Genomic DNA, 27,147 nt, shown 5'->3' on the forward strand with positions numbered 1-27,147 from the left:
CTTTAACTCTTTTTAAACGACAATTTCTTTTAACTTATATATTGCTTAAATAGAGATTTAGCGACCTTTTTAACACCCCATAGTGACAAAATTTAACCTTTCTTTGTTGATAATGAGAAATTTAGCGACTTTCCAACTACTTTTTGGCGACTTTCCGCACACTCTGTTGGAGACCCTGGATTGTTTTGTGCATTTTAAATAATGGCGGACAATAAGAAGAACGTTGACCGTTCTCCAAATTGTATATCATGTTATAGTGTTTGATACTGCTAAACACAATAAAGCTTTATAAAACGACAATTTTCGTTTAGTAATACAGTTAATTGAAAATTTATGGACGTACCTATCATATCCATTAATAATTCATGGTTATAGTTATATTCTTAATATAATTATAGGTTATGTTATTTGATACTGCTGAACACGATAAAACCCTATAAAATATTAGAATGTTTGTGTATTAAGGCAAGAAATTGATATATATATATATATATATATAGGTTATATATACCATATATATTAGTATTAATAATAATGGTTATTCTTTTTGCACAATCTGCAACTCCTATATTTCAAACAGAAAAGAAATAACTGAACTTGGATCATTTAACTTAATCGCAGAAATTTCTTCAGTCAAAGGTGACTTTAGTTTAAGACAAATTAATCTCAGATTAGACTTTATACAACACAAAATTCCAAGTTCAGCTAGAACGAGGATCAATTTAACCTCTGATTTAAGATTAAATGGTTTATACAATCGGCCCTAAGGGGTCTGTTCCACAAAGATATTGCATGGCGTTCAACATTAAAAATTACTGATGGAAAATCTTGTTAAGTATACGGCTGTATATCTCTGTTCCACGAAAGAATTACAGTTCTTGTACAATAGTGGCAAAAAAAAAACGGACCGACTCTTGTTGCTGATTTCAGAGCCTTGTTCACTCCAGAGGACGATAGACTGGTAACTATACTGTTTTCGCTGTAAGAAAAATCCTAATGTAAACAGTAGCACGTTGCTGTCATACCTGTGATTGGCTCCCAGTCGGAACACTTACATGACGCAGGAAAATATAGTTCGTATTTGGAAACCATAATCTTGTATTATTTGAAAATAAAAGATTGAATTCTAGTTGTTAAATACGATGAAACATAGAACTTCACTCATATGTAAAACGTTATGTAAAAGAAAAGCTACTTTTATATTTTATTATGTACTATGAACGCGGATGAATACCAACAGTAATACCGAGGTAGTCTGTTCTTGTAACAAGCTGGCGTCACGTAAGCACGTGGTACTGAAGTAGCCTATGGCTTCTGCATCCTCGGTGTGTGCGGTTATTAAACGTAAGAGTGGAAACCTTCTCAAAAGCGGAGAAAAACAATAGTCTTAAATGTATATAATAAGTTAAGTGAGTTTTAATTACAGTATATAAAGTAAATGTTTCCTAAGCAAATGAATGCATAGTAGTGAGGTTAGGCCTACTTGACGAGTAACGAGAAATGTTTAACATGAAACAGAATGTACAACAGTAGGCGGGAACACATCCTGAGAATCTATGGCGCCAAACAGCGCCCAATGAAGCCTCACTTCAGTCACGTGCTATTGTTTACATTAGGATTTTTCTTACAGCGAAAAGATTATAAGACTTTCGTGGTTGGAATCCTGCCTGGGAAGGATTTTTTTTTTGTTCCTTATTCAAATTTATTCCCAGTATTTTTCGAGTGCTGGTAAAATTCATGTTCTGTGAATAATAAGTTAATTAAGTAGTAAAATATCGCTGCAATCGAAAAGAATTGGGAATAAATTTGAATAAGGAACAAAAAAAAAAATTTTTTTCTTCCCAGGCAGGATTCGAACCACGAAAGTCTTAGTTACCAGTCTATCGTGCTCTGGAGTGAACAAGGCTCTGAAATCAGCTACAAGGGTCGGTCCGGTTTATTTGCCGCTACTGTACATTACCAATGAATCACTAGAAGTGACATATTAACAAACGGTTGACTAAGCAACACCATCTCTAATATTCTTTTCTTTGGAGGAGTGCCCGCAGACAAGCACAGTACCCTTAAGTTTATTGCGCAACCTCGTTATGTTGGAATGGAATGATAGCTGAAGTGTCTTTAGGATCGCTCTCCAAGCGCATGATTTACTGCATGGAGTCATTGTATCGATTCAGCCAAAGCATCCAGTTCTGACTGGAGACTTGATTTTTAGTCTGCCTATGACGTTATTCTGCGGCCTCCTCAGATCGATGGCAACTGTTCGCAATTCCTAAGCCTGAATTTGCTGCATCAAACAGAAAAACATGCCCCAATCGATTCCACGACTCACCAAGGCGCCATCTATCAAAGGGAGCTACACTCCCCAGGTCACCCGCAGTCTGCTTATTAAATCACCTGCGGCTTCCCTGGATATGTGCAGCTCATCTCTAATACTTACCATGTCTGAGAAATTAGCGATTCGCACAGTGGCGAATATAATAATAATAATAATAATAATAATATAATAAATAATATGCATAATATAATACATAATCATAATAATAATCGTAACAGTAATAATAATAATTATTATTATAATTTCTTATTTTTGTTATCATTATTATTATTATTATTATTATTATTATTATTATTATTATTATTATTATTATTGTTATTAATTTAAATGACACTCGGGAGGAAATTAAACTCAGAATAAATATGGGAAATGAGTGTTATTATTCCGTTGAGAAGCTTTTGTCATCTAGTCTGCTGTCAAAAAATCTGAAAGTAAGAATTTATAAAACAGTTATATTACCGGTTGTTCTCTATGGCTGTGAAACTTTGACTCTCACTTTGAGAGAGGAACAGAGATTGAGGGTTTTTGAGAATAAGGTTCTTAGGACAATATTTGGGGCTAAAAGGGATGAAGTTACAGGAGAATGGAGAAAGTTTCACAACGCAGAGCTGCACGCATTGTATCCTTCACCTGACATAATTAGGAACATTAAATCCAGAGGTTTGAGATGGGCAGGGCATGTAGCACGTATGTGCGAATCCAGATGCATATAGATTGTTAGTTGGCAGGCCAGAGGGGAAAAGACCTTTGGGAAGGCCGAGACGTAGATGGGAGGATAATATTAAAATGGATTTGAGGGAGGTGGGATATGATGATAGAGACTGGATTAATCTTTCTCAGGATAGGGACCAATGGCGGGCTTATGTGAGGGCGGCAATGAACCTCCGGGTTCCTTAAAAGCCAGTAAGTAAGTATTATTATTATTATTATTATTATTGTTATTATTGTTATTATTATTATTATTATTATTATTATTAATATTATTATAAAAACGAGACTAGAGTTACAAATAATGTTAGTAACATGGAAATTACTTTGGCGAAAATAGCTCCGAAAGAAGTAAATGGTTAACATATCCATATGGAACACGGACGTCGTAAATAAGGTAGCGTGGATAAGTGGCATCCTACAGAGAATTCAATGCAAATTTGCAAGAAATTTATACTGCATTTAATGACTTAATTTAGTAACAGAATAACGATTATGTGTCATTTTTCGATTTTAAGTACCTGGTTGTTACTAAAATAATGCGCCATATTAGATTGAACAGGGAGGGGAAGAGCTTCAAGTACGCTATATAAGGGGTTGTTTACTAGCGAAATGACGACCATCGACGGCCTGATCCAGGGTTAGCTAGCACGCACATTCTATTTGAAGTGCTCGGTAATAAAATTTACCGTAATGTATACTCAATACTTCCCCCCCCAATTAAAAGAGCTGATTAGAATTGCAAATGGAAGCGCATAACTTTGTTGTAAATTTAAACCCATAATGCTAGAGGTTTAGGAATCTATTTTAGAAGTTCAAATAATCTAAATATGTTCAGTGTCGAAGGACGCAAATTTCCAACAGTTAGTCACGTCAGTTTCACAAATAAAGCTAGATAGTGAAAGTAATAATAATCGCAAATTGTTTAATCATATCCTTATTGATCATTCGGTATCTCATGAAACCTACCTGCGTATCAGAGGAACAAGGAATTGAACTGAGAAGCTTCCCTCCCACCCTATGCTCCTACTTGTAACAAGCGAGCTCACTTACCCCCACCATAGGGATCTTCCTATATTACACAGCGCATGAAATCATTTAGGCAAAAAATTTCGGACTGTCAAGAAGTAGCATATAGACAGGCGCTCTCGCTTACTGCACATGCGCAATGCGTTATATTTGAAACTTAAAATTTAGAGGGCCATTTTTTTTCTGTAACTGTACATGGATGCCTCTATTACAACACGCACATCTTTGATTGCAGGCCATACACAAAGCAGGATGATACCATGCATGTCTTCATTGAGAAGCACAAAAATGATCTTAAAATGTAGCTCAATTAATAATAATAATAATCCGTGACGCGACGGCGCATGAAGGGCAAAGGCTGGCGTTTAGTCTCACGTCCACATGCCAATGGAGAGGTGAACGATCATGTAATAGATTGATTTAAGAGGGAAGAGACGTGAGAGGATGTCTGGGAAATCGCTTGTTCTGCAGACGGCGTACGTAGATGCTCAAAAATTCCCAAAATCATAAAGGGTTGTTTAATTTTCCTCTGGGCTGTAAATTTGATACACTCAAAGACTATTACTTTTAGCACTATCTAAATATTTCAATATTGTCAAAGGGAAGAATTTGTAAGTATATATATATATATATATATATATATATATATATATATATATATATAATATGAAAATGTGCTATGGAATAAAAAAGTGTATTTTCAATGTTTATTAAGAAAATGCCATTCTTTTATTATTTCCATGTACTGTAGTGGCAAAAAAAATTAGACCGATACTGGTAGCTTATTTCAGAGCCTTGTTCATTCCAGAGCACGATAGACTGGTAACTAATACTTCGTGGTTCGAATCCTGCCTGGGAAGGAACTTTTTTATATTTTTTGAGGTCTGTGGATATAGAGGGAAAGATTGGATCGGTGTCGGTTAGAGTTCCCGGGTAGCTCAGTGGTAGAGCGTTGGTACGTTAAACCAAAGGTCCCGGGTTCGATACCCGGCTCCGGAACAATTTTTCCCTCGAAATTATTCAAATCAACTTTATAGGGAGTTATACCTGAAATCTTGATTTGCATAATACACGTCACTGTTCGTTAACAGAAAACCACAATTTAAGTCACACGGAGTTAGTGTGCACTCGAAGTTGGTTGCTTGACGGTTGTCAGCCCACTTTGAGGTCTGTGGATATAGAGGGAAAGATTGGATCGGTGTCGGTTAGAGTTCCCGGGTAGCTCAGTGGTAGAGCGTTGGTACGTTAAACCAAAGGTCCCGGGTTCGATACCCGGCTCCGGAACAATTTTTCCCTCGAAATTATTCAAATCAACTTTACAGGGAGTTATACCTGAAATCTTGATTTGCATAATACACGTCACTGTTCGTTAACAGAAAACCACAATTTAAGTCACACGGAGTTAGTGTGCACTCGAAGTTGGTTGCTTTGACGGTTGTCAGCCCACTTTGAGGTCTGTGGATATAGAGGGAAAGATTGGATCGGTGTCGGTTAGAGTTCCCTGGTAGCTCAGTGGTAGATCGTTGGTACGTTAAACCAAAAGTCCCGGGTTCGATACCCGGCTCCGGAACAATTTTTCCCTCAAAATTATTCAACTTTTTTTTTTGTTCCTTATTCAAATTTATTCACAATACATTTAAATTGCGGGTAAAATTCATGTTCTGGGAATAATAAGTAAATTAAGTAGTAAAATATCGCTACAATCGGAAAGTATTGGGAATAAATTTGACTAAGAAACAAAAAAAAAAAAAAAAGAAGTTTCTTCCCAGGCAGGATTCGAACCACGAAAGTCTTAGTTACCAGGCTATCGTAGTCTGGAGTGAACAAGGCTCTGAAATCAGCTACAAAGTTCGGTCCGGTTTTTTGTCACTACTGCCCATTTCAATTTTAAGAAATTCTACGACATTATTGATTGGTAGTAATACTAACCATAATTCAATGGAATAAACTCCAGTCACTACGCAACTTTTCGCTAAAACACACCATTGATGTTCCTATATCTCTTCAGGAAATCTGGATATAAGCTCGCCCATACTCTAGTAACTCAAAATGTAATGTATGTTATGCCTCAGAAGTGAATATTTAACTTGATTTTCATGACTTACTATACTACCTCTTACAAACTAAAATGAAGAAAACCGAAAATATTGCAAGAGGTGACAAATAACCTGAAATTTTTCAGTTTAATAATTTTATACTTTGAAGTCATTTTTCTTAGAAGTGGCAATTCTCTGTTGATACAGTAATGCACTGGGAGTGCGACATTATTGCCACAATATATATTTTACGAAATGGACTCTATTAAATTTTGTAGACATACTTAACCATAGATTACTAGTCATTCGTCAGACGGACTACTCACATTACCAGGATTGCTAATTTAAATTAGTTTTGGTTTCGCGAGACGTATGCTAGTTTTAGTACCTTCATCAGTCCACACGTAATGGACGACGCTGTGATGATTGTTGAAAATGACTGACTGTGTATAAAAGCAGTGGCGTCTAGCAGACGTATACTTGGCAATTCCTTAGTGCATCCAAACGTTTAACATTATCTGGAAATGTTAGCAAATGGCAGTTAACATCTTCAACATGAACCGGGAATCTGAAATATCACTTGCGTCTTAATACTTACTTACTTAATTTTAAGGAACTCGGAGGTTCATTGCCGCCCTCACATAAGCCCGCCATTGGTCCCTATCCTGAGCAAGATTAATCCAGCCTCTACCATCATATCCCATCTCCCTCAACTCCATTTTAATATTATCTTCCCATCTACGTCTCGGCCTCCCCATGTCTTTTTCCCTCCGGCCTCCCAACTAACACTCTATATGCATTTCTGGATTCCCCCATACTTGCTACATGCCCTGCCCATCTCAAAAGTCTGGATTTCTTGTTCCTAATTATGTCAGGCGAAGTATACAATGCGTGCAGCACTGCATTGTGTAACTTTCTCCATTCTCCTGTAACTTCATCCGTCTTTTCTTTTAGTAGGTTATTTTACGACGCTTTATCAACATCCTCGGTTATTTAGCGTCTGAATGAGATGAAGGTGATAATGCCGGTGAAATGAATCCGGGGTCCAGCACCGAAAGTTACCCAGCATTTGCTCAATTGGGTTGAGAGAAAACCCCGGAAAAAGCCTCAACCAGGTAACTTGCCCCGACCGGGAATCGAACCCGGGCCACCTGGTTTCGCGGCCAGACGCGCTGACCATTACTCCACAGGTTTGGACTCATCCCGCTTAGCCCCAAATATTTTCCTTAGAAACTTATTCTCAAACACTCTTAATCTCTGTTCCTCTTTCAAAGTGAGAGTCCAAGTTTCACAACCATACAGAATAATCGGTAATATGACTCTTTTATAAATTCTAACTTTCAGATTTTTTGACGGCACACTAGATGACAAAAGCTTCTCAACCGAATAATAACACGCATTTCCCATATTTATTCTGTGTTTAATTTCCTCCACAATGTCATTTGTATTTGTTTCTGTTGCTCCAAGATATTTGAATTTTTTCAACTCTTCGAAGGATAAATCTCCAATTTTTATAGTTGCATTTCGTATTCTGGTCACGAGACATAATCATATACTTAGTCTTTTCGGGATTTACTTCCAACCTTATCTCTTTACTTGCTTCAAGTAGGATTTCAGCGTTTTCCCTAATCGTTTGTGGATTTTCTCCTAATTTATTCACGTCATCCGCATAGACAAGAAGCTGATGTAACCCGTTCAATTCCAAACCCTCTGTGTTATCCTGAACTTTCCTAATGGCATTTACTAGAGCGAAGTTAAAAAGTAAATGTGATAGTGCGTCTCCCTGCTTTAGCCCGCGGTGAATTGGGAAAGCACCAGATAAAAACTGGCCTATACGGTTTCTGCTGTAAATTTCACTAAGACACATTTTAATTAATCGAACTAGTTTCTTGGGATTACCAAATTCAATAAGCATATTATATAAAACTTCTCTCTTAACCGAGTCATACGCCTTTTTGAAATCCATGAATAATTGATGTACTGTACTCTTATACTCCCATTTTTTCCCCAATATCTGTCGAATACAAAAATCAGATCAATAGTCAATCCATTACGCTTTCTAACACTATCACTAATTATGAATATAGATATAATAATCAATATTCTGTGTACAGGAGTAGAGGGAAGGAACTAGTTCAGAGTTCGAGGTAGTGAAAGGTAAACAAAATCACATCCTAGATGAGAAGGTGTGAATAATTTGAAATAGTAATCAGAGAGAACTGAATAACGAATTATTTTTGCACCTGTTATATCGAAATAATTATCATGACAAACACTTGTCAGACTAGATTAAATTAGTATTGTATTGTATTGTATTTATTAACATTCCTTGGTATTCATACATGCTTACAGCTAGAATATGGAACAATTCAAAAAACTTAATACTATTATAAAATCTTAATTTATAGTCACGGTCTAGATGAAATATATACAGACGAGATTTACAATATAGTCTACTAGTACAACACATAATTTTAGTATCAATTTCATGAAGTGTTATTGAATGTCATGAATTCACCTACAGAATAGAAGGCGTGAGAAATTAGGTACTTCTTTAATTTGGCCCTAAATAATCTTATGTTTTGAGTTTCATTTTTTATATCGATAGGGAGGCTATTAAAAATTTTTACTGCCATATAACGCACTCCTTTTTGATAGCATGATAGACTTGCTGATGGAGTATGAATGTCATTTTTTAAGTGTATTTATGCTATGAACTGTTGAATTAGTTACAAAGTTTTCACGATTACATACGAGGAAGATTATTAATGAAAAGATATACTGACAAGCCATGGGCATTATTTGTAGTTATTTGAAAATAGTCCTACACGATTCCCTAGATTTGTCACCTACTATTATTCTAATTACTCTTTTTTGTAATAGAAATATATTGTTACTATCTGTGGAATTTCCCCAGAATATTATTCCAAAACTCATTACCGAGTGGAAGTATGCAAAGTATATTGTTTTTAAGGTATTGATATTTACTATCTTTTGCATAGATCTAATAGCAAAACAAGCTGAATTTAGTTTGGGGGTAATTTCTTTAATATGATTTTTCCAATTTAACACATTATCGATTTTTAAGCCAATAAATTTGGTTGTTGTTATTTCTAATAGGGATCTATTGTTAATTATTGCGCTAGAAATTTGCGACGTTGAATTTGGATAGGATTTAAATTGAATTATGTTAGTTTTATTACAATTTAATACTAATTTATTCACTGAGAACCAGTCACATAATTTGAAGAGAATTTCCTCTGTTGAAGATTGGAATGTGTTGGAGTTATTGGCTGCAATTACTATACTTGTGTCATCTGCAAATAATATGGGATGACCTACATCTTTTATAAGGGGGGCAAGATCATTTATAAACACTAGAAAAAGTAGGGGACCTAATATTGATCCTTGAGGAATTCCATTATTAATAGTTCCCCATGTCGATGTAGATTTCATAGTTGTATTGATTTCAACTTTCTGTTTCCTATCTATGAGATATGAGTGAAACCATTGGTGTGCAACACCTTTAATTCCATAATAATCTAATTTATCTAGCAGCATTTTATGATTTATACAGTCAAATGCTTTGGATGAATCACAGAAAATCCCTCCAACTTGTATTTTTTTATTTACTGACTCCATAATTTTGTCAGTTAAGTGTAAATCTATCACCACTTTTGATATTACTGGTGAAAATAATGGAGTTTTGTTATAGTTACTTTGAGGAACGTCACGTTAATTTCACTGATTTTATTTAAAAAAGATGTGTGTTAAAATTAGACGGCGGGTGTTAGAACCCTGGTCCCTGACACGAAAAGCCAACACTTGCAGCATTTTCATTCTTCATTAGGTGTATATTATGTGCTGTATCATAATTTATTATACAAAAGTGACACAATAGGGATGATACATACACAATTTTCCATTGCTGCAACGTTTGTCACATACACAATTAAATGAAATAGTACGCAGTCACACAACATTTAGTACTTTACTACGGAGATTAACATACATACATACATTTTGTTGATGGATAATATCCGAAGCTGGTGGGGTTGCTGAATCACTAGGTATAATATACATTCTCATACCGTTGGAAATAGGCAATGAGCTCGCACTATATCTAATGAATATGAAGAGTATGAGATGTGTACAATTGTGACAACTACTAATTTGTACACAAAGCAGCCATTTATTGTTAAATGGATTGGAATGAACGCAAAATGGAATAACATCCTACGGATGAAGCTGGGAGGCCATTGTTCTCCTGCGAAGGGAGGGATTTACACACGATTCTGACTTTGACCTTATTACAACAGTAACCAGTAAATCAATCATTAACACACAGTACATGTTGCCGAGTGCAGTAATTTCTGTTATATATTTCGAGAATGCAATGCATGGAATGTAATATGAATCTGGCATAGAGAGTAGGCAAGCCTATAGATGAAAGGAGCAATATTACACGCACAGAAGCAAGACACGGTTAGTTACCTACAGTCATACGCACACACGCATAAGCTCTAGTGTTCTACTCAATAAGCCACGAATCGTTGTAGTAATTCCTTATTTAAGCATCAATATTCCATTACTGTTAATACTAAAGACTTGAAAATTTCGTTCGTTATAGATTCACTGTCGCTAGGATTAAGTCTCAGTAATATGAATGTAAAAATAGAGCGAATCTTTGGTCCTTATGACTAAAGAGGGGAGAATGTTTTCATGTGGTGGAAAGCAAGTAAGCTTTCCAAGAAAACATTTTTGCTTTAAAATTAATAGGGTAGATAGTGGTAATTTCGATACAAGTTACAATTTATTGAATAAAACTTTACCTTATCTTCAAACACATGCCAATTTAATATATATATATATATATATATATATATATATAGAGTGTTAGTTGGGAGACCGGAGGGAAAAAGACCTTTAGGGAGGCCGAGACGTAGATGGGAGGATAATATTAAAATGGATTTGAGGGAGGTGGGATATGATGATAGAGACTGGATTAATCTTGCACAGGATAGGGACGGATGGCGGGCTTATGCGAGGGCGGCAATGAACTTTCGGGTTCCTTACAAGCCATTTGTAAGTAATATATATATATATATATATATATATATATAATATGAAGAGTCCACTGCAAGAATGATGGGTGTCACTTTCTTGTCGAAAATGAACCAAGACTGTCAATGCATAGCTTAAGACATATAGAATGTACATAAAAAGTTATATGGCATAACACTGATAGTCATTGTCCAGTAATGATCGGAAAATCGCAGTTAAGCTTTGAGCGCTAAGCAATTCAAACTTTCAATTGCTTCTCCTGAAAAAATGTATCCCAAATTACATCCATCATTCTTACAGTGGACTCTTCATATATATATATATATATATATATATATATATATATATATATATATATATATATATAAGTGGAGATTTATCTTTCGAAGAGGTGGAAAAATTCAAATATCTTGGAGCAACAGTAACAAATATAAATGACACTCGGGAGGAAATTAAACGCAGAATAAATTTGGGAAATGCGTGTTATTATTCGGTTGAGAATCTTTTGTCATCTAGTTTTCTGTCAAAAAATCTGAAAGTTAGAATTTATAAAACAGTTATATTATCGGTTGTTCTCTATGGTTGTGAAACTTGGACTCTCACTTTGAGAGAGTAACAGAGATGAAGGGTGTTTCAGAATAAGGTGCTTAGCAAAATATTTGGGGCTAAGAGGGATGAAGTTACAGGAGAATGGAGAAAGTTACACAACGCAGAGCTGCACGCATTGTATTCTTCACCTGACATAATTAGGAACATAAAATCCAGACGTTTGAGATGGGCAGGACATGTAGCACGTATGGGAGAATCCAGAAATGCATATAGAGTGTCAGTTGGGAGGTCGGAGGGAAAAATACCTTTAGGGAGGCCGAGATGGGAATATAATATTAAAATGGATTTGAGGGAGGCAGGATATGATGGTAGAGACTGGATTAATCTTGCTCAGGATAGGGACCAATGACGGGCTCATGTGAGGGCGGCAGTGAACCTCCAGGTTCCTTAAAAGCCAGGAAGTAAGTATATATATATATATATATATATATATATATATATATATATATATATATATATTTTCGATACATTTCAAGATTTTTACAACATTTTATTGCAAGCAAAAATTATATACAGTAACAAATATTTTACAATACTGTTGTAATACTCGTATATGACTATTCTTCAAAATTCGAAATTGATTACCAATCTCTTAGTAAAATAGCCTGCATATTACAAATTATTGTATAAATGCAATGTAACTGGGTCATACCCGAGAAAGCAAGATGCTTGAGGTCGGGTGTGACCAATAATGAAAACTGGATAGAAGAAAAAAATAATAAATAGAATAATAATAATAATAATAATAATAATAATAATAATAATCACAACTGTGATTAAACTGTTAAATGTAATCACACATAAATTTAAAAATGAATAACAAAACAAAAACTAAAACAAACAAACGGTACCATAGCCTATAGATAAACATATTAAGTTAAGAATAAAAAATTGTTAAAGTGACAGAAAAAAATAAGTAATGGATAAGAATTTGCATGATTATATTTTTGAAAACAGTTCAAGCACTCGTTTTCTGAATAATGTATTATTTAATAATTTTAGTTTAGGATTCCTCTTTAAAAAATCATTATACAGGGACATCATTTTATTTTTACTAATATTTCTAACATTAACCTGGCTATAGCTTTGGATCAACGATTAAGAACCGGAACCACCGTTTGCGACCCCCTTCCACGACTGGAGTTCGACGATACTGGCGTAAAATACAAACAAATCACTTTACTAGGTATAGGAGGGAAGAAAATTAGTTTATCCATTTATGTAAACTAGGAATATCGCGATTTTGAGATTGATAAATTTCATTAGGTTTTTGTTTAATCAAAATATAGTACAGTATTAACAATGAGTGTTTTTACTCAGGAACTGAGCTTTCCATGCGGACGTATTCATTATGCAGTGTATATTATGCTGTCTACAACACATTAGCGTACACTATAGAGAATGATGTTAAATTGAAAAATAATCATAATATGGTTATTTAAACACATTTTTGAAAATGATGGCCGTTCGTTTCGATACAGGCTTCAGTCTTAATGTGCATATTATCGCACTATAGACTATTGTACGCAATTCCAATTACCAGGTTCGTACTTCGTTTCAGTAACTCATGTTGAAATAATTCTGTACCTACTCTATAAAAGAGACCTTACGTAAATTCAATCTTCACTTCTGCCCGATTCGAAAAGGTAAAATTACTCAGACATGCTATCTACTGTCCGTCCAAGTGGTTACGTCGCAGCGTCGTAGAAAGGGAGGAAATCATGTGACAGTTAATTACTTAACGAGGCCCTTTTATTTAAGTTATTTTAAACAATTGTATGTGTATAATATTACGTAGACGTCCAATTCCTAACAGAAATTAATGTTCTCAGGAAAGAGCCAAGACAACCCAACCACTAGCATTTACAGAGAGGCGAATAGAAGCAGGTGGGGGAAACCGGGATGAGACGTAGGCAAATGGAAAATGATGCAATTTTGAAAGCCCTTTCGACACTGGAAAACGTGAACATATTTTTGAACCGTTGTGTTTACTATGACCGTAAGGCTACTATGGCTGTATATGCGGTCTTGGATCTGTGTGGAGGACGGTTGAACTTCATTAGTAGAAGGGGTGGGAGTGAAGTACATTAAAAAACTCAGGTACAATAAAAATTGAAGTAAAAATAAAATGATGTCCCTCTATAATCTTGGACCGTAATTAGAACTGTACCTTAGACCTGCTTCAGTCTTACATTTTGATTCAATGAGGGGGAGCGAAATATTGTATCTTCTTGTGTTGTGATCGGATGATATAAATTTAGCTTGATATGTTGTCTATTTTACAATTGCCTAACATGGAGTCTTAGAAATTTGTGTTGATCACCCTGCTTGGTAAAATAAAAGTTTCTTCTTCACCAGTCTCTGAAATGACCCATTTCATTCAAAGCAATTTTTTTGGGAACGAGCTGAGATAAAGTACCCAAAATCATGTATGTGTACAGTACGCATATTTAGAACGTGTTCTTAATAAATTTAGTAATATATCATTAACAGTTAGTTAGTAAATTACAATTTACAAACTTGCGGTAATGGAGTATTTTAAAAATTTTTGAATAAAATTTTACCTAATCTTGACACACACACACACACACACCAATTTAATACAGTGTTAATCGGGAGTTGCGAGCGTCGTTAAATAAACCATAATTTTTTTTCTGGTTGAAAGGAAAAGTATATTGTGAGGTCTCTGCTTCCGAACAGATCTGAAGTGCAGAAAGCAGTCACCCGAAATAGCAGAAGGCTGGAGATACGAGTGATAAGAACGATGGCGGAATCAGCTGATGAACCAGTTGCAAACAACTGGCATGCAACTCATTCCACAGAGGTTTAAAATAAGCTTACTTGGGCTGTAATACTTACGTGGTGGCCACGTTCCGCCCTTTAAATGTCAAAAGTTATATGTTATAGATCATAACTTCAATGAAAGCCGTGGATTGAACTAGAATTAGTGCAAATGAGAAACCAGCACTGATGCATTGGCATGTAATTTCAGTAAAGAACTGTTTTTCTCGCTGAATTTTGAGAAATTCCAATAGGCCTACATAATAAACGAAAGATAACACATCAAATTGCCTTTATGGTTTTGGAAAAAAAAATACATACCCATCTTACATCATACGATGAAAGAGTAAAGGAACACAGAAAAATTCTCTCCGGCACCGGGATTTGAACCCGGGTTTTCAGCTCTACGTGCTGATGCTTTATCCACTAAGCGACATCAGATGCCCATCCCGGTGTCGGACAGAATCGTCTGAGTTTAAGTTCCAACTATTGGGTTCCCTCTAGTGGCCCCCCTCTGCACAATCAGCGTATTCCGAATCTCACCGGACCGGTGGACAACAATGACGTCATGCTGCAGCGGAATAGGAACAAAACTGCTGGAAGGATCGATGGCTGTCATGGCGACTGTGTAAGTGGTTATCTGTGCTAAGCTGGCAAAAATTTGCGAAATTTCCGTACTGCCATCTTGTACAAAGATAAGAGATCATAAACAACTTATTTCTTGAACCGGTAGTAATAACTGGTCCGTTGACATGTTCGCTCATAAGCCATTAACATATTGTTTTTACGTTGTGCTCATTACAAACAATACAGCAGAACTAAAGCAGAACACACCGCCATGACACAAACAGTGCACGATGTCATTCGTCTGCTAATTCCCGCCCTATACAAGAACCAATCAGATTCACTGATGGCGGCTGATGCAGACTGTCACCACCTCTGCAAGCTGATGGCACCGGTGCGACACCGGTGGAGCATCAATGACGTCATCGGTGGAATTCGGAACACCGTGGTGCCATCGGATTGCTCACCGGTGAGATTCGGAATACGCTCTACGTCATAGATGTCTATGAACGTAGGACTGAGGTCCACACATGTGCTGAGATGCACTCGTTATGAGTGACTAGTTGGCCGGGATCCGACGGAATAAGCGCCGTCTTAAATCACGAAGTGATTTACACATATCATATATATTATTTTAATGTACCGAAGTACATACGATATTTCTATGCAGATATTCTGCGTCATCATACGATGAAAGAGTAATGGAACGGAGAAAAATTCTCTCCGGCACCGGGATTTGAACCCGGGTTTTCCGTCGGATCCCGGCCAACTATTCACTCATAACGAGTGCACCTCAGCACATGTGTGGACCTCAGTCCTAAGTTCATAGACATCTATGAAGTAGTGCAGAGGTCGGCCACTAGAGGGAACCCAAGAGTTGTAACTTAAACTGAGACAATTCTGTCCGACACCGGGATGGGTATCCGGTGTGGCTTAGTGGATAAAGCATCAGCACGTAGCACTGAAAACCCGGGTTCAAATCCCGGTGTCGGAGAGAATTTATCTCTGTTCCATTACTCTTTCATCGTATGATGACGCGGAATATCTGCATGGAAATATCATATGTACTTCGGTATATTAAAATAATATATACCATCTTACATCTCTTTCGCTTTTGAGCAGTAACTTCAGACGTGATTATGTGATACAAACCTTACTCTCTTTGTGAATCGGTGTCTAAAATTTGGCGTCGGACCACTGGTCTATGGAATATCTCTGTCTCATCTCTTGGAAATTGACAAATACTTTTGAAGTTAACTGGGGTCACCTACAACGCTTGTAAAAGCTGTTTTCTCTTGTAAAAGAGTGGAATAAAATGCCAATGGGCTCCATGTTCTCTTCGCATTGTTCTTGTTCTTACGGCATAAACGTTTTCACATCAATTCAATCCGAAATTAACAACATATTCAAATTCTATGGTGTGTGTTAATACATAATATGCATTCACATGTCTGCCGTCTTGCATGGGAATGACAGATCTGGGTTAAGGGGATTCCGCAACATGATGAATTGCACATTCACACTGTTATGTAGTATACAGGGCGAGCCACACCTAAGGGAGTGGCTGTTTTACCGCCTCTAGGCGCTACAGTCTGGCTAACACATCGCCAGTTCTCGCGGGGAAGAAGATCCTTGCCGTTTCACGCCACTACAGTCCGGCGAGTGTTTTTTTTTCGCGTAACTAGTGAATTAGGGCCTATTCATTTTAGGAGAGGAGATGGTTTTAACCCAAATATGCCTGAAATATTTTTTTGTAATTTTTGTGTATTTTTCAAATCTCATTTAATGCAGTATATAACTGAAGTATTTGTATGGTGTCGAAACATTCTAGTTGTAACTGGTTGAGCTAGAAACAGGTGTCCTTTTAAAAGGACAGTAGGCATATGACCATACATTTTGAGGAATAATTGTATACTATGCTTACATGAAAGGAATCAATGTAATTGTTATAATTTAAAATTATTATTATTAACAAGTTATTACGTTGTTATTTTATTATAGTTTCTTTAATATTACTACTAATATTATTCTGAAGAATGATGCACTGTGGCTAACTCTGGAATGCTTTCGTCATTGAATAGTACCGTATTGCTATTGATACGTAAAAATACGTAATTGGCGAAAAGAGTGTTCAACTTTCGAGGAGGAGGTTATATTGGGAGAGAAGTGACGATACATATTATAATGAAGCAGTTGCTGTGGCAATGTCGAAAGACAGGTTTCAGTTCATTTTCTAAAATCCACATTGTAATGACAATGACAATTTAGATAGAAAATAAGACCTCTTCCAAAAATCTAAATGAAAAACAATAGAAAATTATGTCCGTTCAATACCTCCCTCCGGAACGTCACCAGTCCTCCACTTGTAAACAGATCTTGCTGTGCAAGTCTGGCTTTCACGTATAGCTCCCTGTGAATCAGACTTGAATAATTTCAAAGGAAAAATTGTTCTGCAGCCGGGTATCGATCCTGGAACATTTGGCTTAACGCACCAACGCTCTGCCGACTAGCTACCCAGCAACTACACCCGACACTGTTTCAACTTTTCCCTTCATATCCACACACCTCAGTGGGCTGACAAGACGCCAGAAACCCAATTTTGAGTGCACACGAACTCTGTGTGGCATTTGTAGGCTGAATTATAGTGTATTTTATTTTATTTTATTTATAGTCTTTATTTGAGATGAAATTTCGCCCGTAGCATAATTTTCAAACTTAGATAGCATTTCATGCACGGAAAATCCACTAAAATTGAAAACGCGAAACAATTTCAAAATATATGGGGATATGCCTACTGTCCTTTCAAAAGGACACATAAGTTTTCGTCATTGTCATGTCGCAGTGAATAGATATTTCGAACGCATTATGGTTTCGCGTTATATTTATGTTTATTAGGAGTCATTTGATCTACAACAATTTGTAAAATAATTCTGAACTATAAAAATATTTAATATTTTCATCTGATTTGCGTCTCGGATGCCATAGCTGAAATAAACGAACAATTCTCACGTCCATATCTCAAACTCAACGATGACCAGAACTCTAATTACCAGCAAGCCTGTAATTGAGACCAGTAATAGTGACACCTGTGAAAAAGTAAATGCGTTGACTGTAGAGAGGGCAATTTGAAACATTGAGAACTGTCCTTTTAATAGGACGGTAGGCATATCTGGGTTAATATAGATGAAAGTAAGTGAGTTTAAAAAAAATTAAAATACTTTATGTGATAAATATATTATTACATAAAATTTAATGCGCATGTACGTCTTTGTCATTTGATTAGACGCGATTTTTAAAGCTGTAGTGCACAGAGTTTTCATAGGAAAAGGGTGATTAAATATTATCGGAAAGCAGTAAATAATAATAATAATAAAAAAATATTTGATAAGTGAAACATTTATTATGTGACATTTAATGCGCATTTATAACCCTGTTAGATGTTGTAATGCAATTTTTTAAACTCGTGGTATACAGGGTTCTAAATGGCACTAAACTCTGACTGCATTTTCCCTTAACTTTAATTTTTATGATGATGGATGAGTGGACTGGAGAAAAATTCTCTCCGGAGCCAGGATTTGAACCCGGGTTTTCAGCTCTACGTGCGGGCGCTCTATCCACTAAGCCACGCCGAATTCCCATCCAAATGTCATTTCATTCAGGCGCTAGATAACTATCACAGTTGATAAAACGTACTAAAACAACCCAATTAAAATTTACTGTGACATGCAGTATAGTATAATATAGCATAACAACAAAATAATATAATGGAATGCAGTAGTTAATTGTTATGTTTTATTTAACGACGCTCGCAACTGCAGAGGTTATATCAGCGTCGCCGGATGTGCCGGAATTTTGTCCCGCAGGAGTTCTTTTACAAGCCAGTAAATCTACTGACATGAGCCTGTCGCATTTAAGCACACTTAAATGCCATCGACCTGGCCCGGGATCGAACCCGCAATCTTGGGCATAGAAAGCCAGCGCTATACCATCTCGCCAACCAGGTCGACGGAATGCAGTAGTGCAGTTGCAACGTAGTGGCATGGTATTGTAAACGGATGCAATAATAAAGCATTGGTGAAAAGTTTCTACGAAATAATAATGCCATAAATTATTATTTCAGTTCTTTAGTTAACAACTGTTCATCAACTACTAAGTTATTTACCATCATTGAAATTATTAGTGTTAGCGAGATGATATTTGACGAAATGAGGTCGATGTTTCGCCGTACTTAACTTTGTATTAAATTCAAGTTTGGAGATAACTTCGAGAAATCAAGTTACTTCATCAGTCGAAACAGGAGTCGAACACACACTCGACTGCAGCTTCGGATCAACAGACAAACGCGCCTGTCGACTGAGCTACGCCGATAGCTCAGTAGCATACAATGATGTACTACTATAGTGCTGACTCATTTGCAATAGAATGATAATGAAATTCCAGTACATGATATCACATTAATTGCAATATGACACCGAAAATTTCAGAGCAATTATAACGCAATTAGTCAGCAATTATAAAAAGAATCGCAGTGCAATGATTTACAAGTGCAGAGCAATTACAAATCTTAACGTAAATTGCAATAGCATTATAATGCAAAACAGTCAAATGATAAAGCAATTGCAGTACAATGGTACTGAAATTTCAGGGCAATGGTAATGCAATTTCAGGGCAATGGTAATGCAATTTCAGTACAATGACACTGAAATTTCAGGGCAATGGTAATGCAATTTCAGGGCAGTGGTAATGCAATTTCACTACAATGACACTGAAATTTCAGGGCAATGGTAATGCAATTTCAGGGCAATGGTAATGCAATTTCAGTACAATGAAACTGAAATTTCAGGGCAATGGTATTGCAATTGCAGTACAATGATACTGAAACTTCAGGGCAATGGTAATGCAAATTCAGGGCAATGGTAATGCAATTTCAGGGCAATGGTAATGCAATTTCAGGGCAATGGTAATGCAATTTCAGTACAATGATACTGAAACTTCAGGGCAATGGTAATGCAAATTCAGGGCAATAGTAATGCAATTTCAGTACAATGAAACTGAAATTTCAGGGCAATGGTAATGCAATTTCAGGGAAATGGTAATGCAATTTCAGGGCAATGGTAATGCAATTTCAGGGCAATGAAAGAGAAACTCCAGGGCAATGGTAATGCAATTTCAGTACAATGAAACTGAAATTTCAGGGCAATGGTAATGCAATTGCAGTACAATGATACTGAAACTTCAGGGCAATGGTAATGCAATTTCAGGGCAATGGTAATGCAATTTCAGTACAATGAAACTGAAATTTCAGGGCGATGGTAATGCAATTTCAGGGCAATGGTAATGCAATTTCAGTACAATGATACTGAAACTTCAGGGCAATGGTAATGCAATTTCAGGGCAATGGTAATGCAATTTCAGTACAATTAAACTGAAATTTCAGGGCAATGGTAATGCAATTTCAGGGAAATGGTAATGCAATTTCAGTGCAGTGATACTGAAACTTCAGGGCAATGGTAATGCAATTTCAGGGCAATGGTAATGCAATTTCAGTACAATGATACTGAAACTTCAGGGCAATGGTAATGCAATTTCCGGGTAATGGTAATGCAATTTCAGTACAATGATACTGAAACTTCAGGGCAATGGTAATTCAATTTCAGGGCAATGGTAATGCAATTTCAGTACAATGAAACTGAAATTTCAGGGCAATGGTAATGCAATTTCAGTGCAGTGATACTGATATTTCAGGGAAATTGTAATGCAATTTCAGTGCAGTTGGCAATGAAATATTAGTGCAAGAGTAACGCAGTTTTAGTGCACTGGTAATGCAATTTCAGTGCAGTGTTATTGAAATTTCAGTGCAATGATAATGCAATTTAAGTCTTTTCGTAATGCAATTTCAGTGAAATGGTAATGTAATATCAATGCAATTATAAAGCAATTGCAGTGCGATAACAAAGCAATTGCACTACAATGGTAATGCAATTTCAGTACAGAAGTAATGCAATTGCAGTACAATGATAACGCAGTTGTAGTGGATCATAACGCATTTAAAATTTTACGGTAACGCAATTTCAATTGGATAGTAAACCAAACGCAATTGGATGTTAAACAAGTTAGTGCAGTTTCATGAGAACAGGCATCTCTCTCTCATTGTAGCATACCTTATACTTACTTACTGGTTTTAAAGGAACCCTGAGGTTCATTGCCATCCTCACATAAGCCCGCCATCGGTCCCTATCCTGAGCAAGATTAACCCATTTGATCCCAAGACACTTTCAATGATTGGAATATAAATATTTCAGAATTGCCCAAATTATTTATGCCCGAATTATTTTTTATTAAAAATGTTGGTGTTTCTTATATATTCCTACTTATTGACACATAAGAAACAAAATGAGATGATTATTGGTCCTCTCAAATCATTTACCCCGTAAATAATGCATATTCCCATTTGGGAACAGTGGGAGTAAAGGGGTTAATCCATTCTCTGTCATCATATCCCACCTCCCTCAAATCCATTTTAATATTATCTTCCCATCTACGTCTCGGCCTCCCTAAAGGTCTTTTTCCTCCGGTCTCCCAACTAACACTCTATATGCATTTCTGGATTCGCCCATACGTGCTACATGCCCTGCCCATCTCAAACGTCTGGATTTAATGTTCCTAATTATGTCAGGTGAAGAATACAATGCGTGCAGTTCTGTGTTGAGTAACTTTCTCCATTCTGCTGTAACTACATCCCTCTTAGCCCCAAATATTTTCCTAAGCACCTTATTCTCGAACACCCTTAACGTATGTTTCTCAAAGTGACAGTGCAAATTTCACAACCATAAAGAACAACCGGTAATTTAACTGTTTTATATATTCTAACTTCCAGAATTTTTGACAGCAGACTGGATGATAAAATCTTCTCAACCGAATAATAGCACGCATTTACCATATTTATTCTGCGTTTAATTTTCTCCCGGGTATCGTTTATATTTGTTACTGTTGCTCCAAGATATTTGAAGTTCTCCACCTCTTCAAAAGATAAATTTCCAATTTTTATATATCCATTTGGTACAATATTCTCGTCACGAAACATAATCATATACTTTGTCTGTTCGGGATTTACTTCCAAACCTATCTCTTTACTTACTTAGCATACCTTATACTTAGCGAAATTTGGGTATGATTCTATTCAAACTATAGCTATGTTACATGCATTATGATTAATAGTAATATTTCTGTGAAAAACGTATCAATACGTATAATGTGCTCATTTTTTGCAGATGATATTGTTTCAACATTTGGTCGAAGAAAGATTTTAGAGATATCGGTCAGCATAGCACAAGTTCAGCGATCAAGTCAACATCAAGTAACGTCCACGGGAAGATAAGGAATTCCGTGCTTACGGAGATAAGGTAAGATTTTGTTTTCCTGCTGCATGTAAAGTCATATTTCTCTGTATTTGTAGTCGAGTACACTATCACTCTAACCACAGAGAATGAAGATTTCGATCTTTAAAAATTTGAGTACGTGTGACCATTTTAAATGTTAATGCAATGGGGAAAAATCAAATTGTACTTAAATTAAAAAACTTAACATCAAGGTGTCGGTTCCAAAATCAACCTTGTTCGTGTTGTTTCCAATAACAGACTCATCCTCATGTAACCATGCTGTATTTTTCACTTTTAGTTTCCTACGATGTCGCGTCGCGTGTCGCGGATGTTGCGTCGCATGTCGCTGATGTCACATCTTTGTAAATTCAGCATTATTTTGTTATCGTTCTTAAAGTTTGAAGGATGAAAATTTACAGACTGATTATCTTATGTTCTCTTGACTTTTAAGGCACAGATTTAAGGGGAGTGGGTAGTGATGCCTGTGCGATTAAAAATTTCAGTACGAAAGTTTAGTAGCCTACAATATTTCTAGCTTTTAGTGCTCAGAATGGAATAAAAATTTCCATGCTTATACAATCAATCCTTCTGAATTCAGTGGTATAAAAGACAACTAATTACTTTCGTATCCAAGTACAAAAAAAATCCTTAACTGATAACCTGTTTTCCCACCTTGCTAAGTTTACCTCATTCTTCAGGTGCACATTACTTGCTACAATCTGCACTCATATACCTGGTATTTTTTAAGTTATCTAGTAATAAATATTGTAAATTCCAAAGCAAAATTGAGTTAAATATTTCACCTCTAGTGAAACAGAAAAAAAAATATTGAACCTTGTTTAACATTTTTTGCAATATTTTTTCAATGAATATATTGTTTTTCTCGTGTTATGTGTGTGATATTCTTAAACCCGTAGGTCTAGTATGTAGAAAATATTCTGCAGAAAACACTGTACAAATTTAATGTAAATTGATTCAGTAGTTTCAGAGAAAAATGCACTTAAATTTGAAAAATGTTAACTTATGGAAGACTGCATTTAAAAAAAGAGAATAATGTATGAATTACATGCACCGCCAAATTTAAAGAGGCCATTTAAATGGCTTATCTGCGGAAATACCCCCACAATCTTTATATTGTTTTAAAGAGTAAGTTTTGTACTTTTTTAAAACACAAAATAAAAATTGGACTTTTGACCCCTAATCACTACCTGGTTCCCTTAAGCATATTATAAAGAAATACCGTACGAAATTGTTTTTGTGGTCTACGGAATATCATATAAGTTAGATAAAATGGATTTTTGGAACCTTACGCATCCATCGTTCCAAATGACGTGATAATACTGCATCAGATACGCAGTTATGAGAGATCTTGTTTACCAATAACAAAAAGAAACTTACACAATCCTGTAGCAACAACACCAAAGCCTTCTTTTAAAGTCCTTCATATAATTTAGTTTCACAGCTGTTGATTCGTACTATTCCTAAAGAAGTAAAGTAGAAGTATTTCTTGAGAGAACCATATTTTGGCATCGAATCTCTTTACTTCAGAAAACTGAACTACATCATTAGGGCTGGCTGAAAATTCTCTCGCGATATGTTTGTGTTACTAACGTGACACCACTAACGTGCAAACATCCTGGGACACCTTGACTCGCGCTGCAGAGATACAAGAGTAAATAGAACCTCCTTGAGTTTGGAACTCCAACCCAGAAGAGGAATACATTATCTTGCCAGAGAGAAGCACTGAATTGTGTATAACTTATTTCGCTTGAGCACATCGAACTCCAAACTCCAATCCATGGTCACTAATGTAATGGATATTTAGCTCCAAGAGCCCTGAATTTCAAGTGAGTGGCCCAGAGTACATACCCAATAATCCATTAGCGACTGTTCCCCGAAGAATTTGCATGCCAAATTTCCAATGTAATTTTTTTAGCTTTCAGAGGCAAATATCTTTCTCAGAAGTTAGCTGAGGTGCTAATTTGTGTATTTTGAATTCTATTAGTATAGCATCATTATAACTTCAGGATATTAGGTTTTAATTCTATTTATGACTGACTCATAATGTACTTCCATCCGTTTTTTTCTGAACATAATATTATATCTGAATTTAATGGTGTTCTAACGAGTAAGGCATAAAATTAAACATGTACTACATCAGTCCTATGATACATCAATTCCAAAAATCAGTGTCACAACAATGACAATATACTATTTCGTGTTTATACTTATTGTATAAAATTCAGTTCACTCATTTTGAGAATACTATTAGAATTTGTAGTTCATTTTGTCGAATTAGTATTCAAAACACAGTAGCTATAGGGGAGAGTCGGGTATTTTATTGTATTGTATTTATTAACATTCCATGGTATTCATACATTGCTTTACAGCTAGAATATGGAACAATTCAAAAAACTTAATACTATTATAAAATCTTAATTTATAGTCACAGTCTAGATGAAATATATGAAGACGAGATTTACAATATAGTCTACTAGTACAACACATAGTTTTAGTATCAATTTCATGAAGTGTTATTGAATGTCATGAATGCACCTACAGAATAGAAGGCGTGAGAAATTAGGTACTTCTTTAATTCGGCCCTAAATAATCTTATGTTTTGAGTTTCATTTTTTATATCGATAGGGAGGCTATTAAAAATTTTTACTGCCATATAACGCACTCCTTTTTGATAGCATGATAGACTTGCTGATGGAGTATGAATGTCATTTTTAAGTGTATTTATGCTATGAACTGTTGAATTAGTTACAAAGTTTTCACGATTACATACGAGGAAAATTATTAATGAAAAGATATACTGACAAGCCATGGGCATTATTTGTAGTTTTTTGAAAATAGTCCTACACGATTCCCTAGGTTCGGCACCTACTATTATTCTAATTACTCTTTTTTGTAATAGAAATATATTGTTACTATCTGTGGAATTTCCCCAGAATATTATTCCAAAACTCATTACCGAGTGGAAGTATGCAAAGTATATTGTTTTTAAGGTATTGATATTTACTATCTTTTGCATAGGTCTAATAGCAAAACAAGCTGAATTTAGTTTGGGGGTAATTTCTTTAATATGATTTTTCCAATTTAACACATTATCGATTTTTAAGCCAAGAAATTTGGTTTTTGTTGTTTCTAATAGGGATCGGACATCAGGTAATATCGGACAGTGCGTTTCTTTCATCTACCACCATATGATAGTACCTGAATGACATGGTTACGTTTCTCTATGCGACATCACAGAAACGTAACCATGTCAATCAGGTACTATCATCGTGTGGTAGATGAAAGAAACTCACTGACCGATATTACCCGATGTCCGATACTACCCGACTCTCCCCTGCTATTCAGCCAGACAAGAAAATATAGGCCTACCTTTATCTTTTTGGATTTCAATAAAGACACCTTTCACCATTACAGAATAAGGAATTTGATTTAATTGTTATATTGCACGGATTAAGGATTTGGGTACAGCTTAATATTACGAAAAAATGTTTAGTAAATAGTTTTCAAAATATGCATCAAGTATTCAAGTTTATTTCGGCAAAACGATTATCTCAGTGTGTGTATTAGTTTTAAAGTTTCAAATTTTAATACAGGATGATGCACACGGTACTATTTCACATAATATGAGAAGTGGACTTTCCAAACTCAGTTTGTCCAAAATAAAATAAATTAATTCCGAACTTTTTTAAGTAAGGCTCATTATTATTATAGGTAGGATTTTCTCGTCAAAATGCAGAAATTTCAGCAGTTATAGGAATGAAGATTTTTGGAAATTTCACTTTCCATACAGCGATTGTTTCACATTAAAAAAAAAAAGGAAACGTGTACGAAACTGCGATTTAAAATCCACCCCTCTTATATATTGACGTGCCTTTCTCGCTAACAACATTTTAAAGAACAATATCAATGATAATTTTGATAAACTAAACAGAATTTTATGAAATTTTTGTTCGTTATTGTTGCGTAAGTTTGTCGGTATTATTTTTACATCCTGTAGTTAAAAAATATTAGTACTATAGACGTCAAGTACATCATATTGTTAACTGTGAAATCAGCAATATTTGATTTGGTTTATTATCAAATTTTAAATGTTTCAACATTAAAACAACATAAAAACTTAAGACTCGCCTTATTCTTCTACTGCGTATTCAGTTCAAAATATGTCATGATTCGCTGTATGCCGTCATGTGGCTAGTCGATGAGCCTAGAGAATTCAATCTTCCTACACTTCCGCAGAGGCGTATTACCTATGTGCCAGAGAAGTTGCCTAGCAAGTACGGCGTTCATTCTGAAGAGTACTTACAGAAACGTACGGTAACGTCTGTAGTGGCAGGAATGTGAACCGTTTGGAAACACTTACTGAGGTGGATTTTTTCTTACTGTCGGGATATGGGGAGAGGGTTAAGACGATTACTTACGTATTTGTTGACATTAACTTCGACGGTCAACATGGACACGGAGCACATCCACGTCTATATGATTCGATAATAAAATTTCATCCAGAATTGACTACTTTAAGCAATGAAATTTTCAGATCCAGAATTTAAAAAAAAACTATATGACAGACTTCCCTGTATTTATATTATGTACCATGTATTGTAAAACAAGGTTATTTCTATCC

The sequence above is a fragment of the Periplaneta americana genome, chromosome 10, assembly GCF_040183065.1.
Source record: "Periplaneta americana isolate PAMFEO1 chromosome 10, P.americana_PAMFEO1_priV1, whole genome shotgun sequence".
In the NCBI taxonomy this organism is placed as follows: domain Eukaryota; kingdom Metazoa; phylum Arthropoda; class Insecta; order Blattodea; family Blattidae; genus Periplaneta; species Periplaneta americana.